We start from the raw sequence: 275 nt of genomic DNA, 5'->3' as shown, positions 1-275 counted from the left end.
TGGGGAGGAAGATGTGCTGTGCAGCAGCCAGAGTGGAGCTACTCGATTTCTGGTCCTTGAGACACAGGATGGCACTGACCATGGCTGCTGGGGACCACAGCTGGAGTGGGGGCAGGCAAAGGGACTGAGAAGCCTCTTGAGCTGTGGCTGCTGTGTGTGTGTGTGTGTGTGTGTGCATCAAGCCAAGGGGAAAGGAATAGGAGAGCTTGGGAAACACACCATTTTCCTTTCCTGTTGTGCCCTGGGGCGGGGGGGAATGGCAGGTCCCCCACATC

Source organism: Patagioenas fasciata, chromosome 17 (genome assembly GCF_037038585.1).
Source record: "Patagioenas fasciata isolate bPatFas1 chromosome 17, bPatFas1.hap1, whole genome shotgun sequence".
NCBI lineage: Eukaryota > Metazoa > Chordata > Aves > Columbiformes > Columbidae > Patagioenas > Patagioenas fasciata.
The sequence above is the reverse complement of the archived record's forward strand: the minus strand, read 5'-3'. Positions refer to the sequence as shown.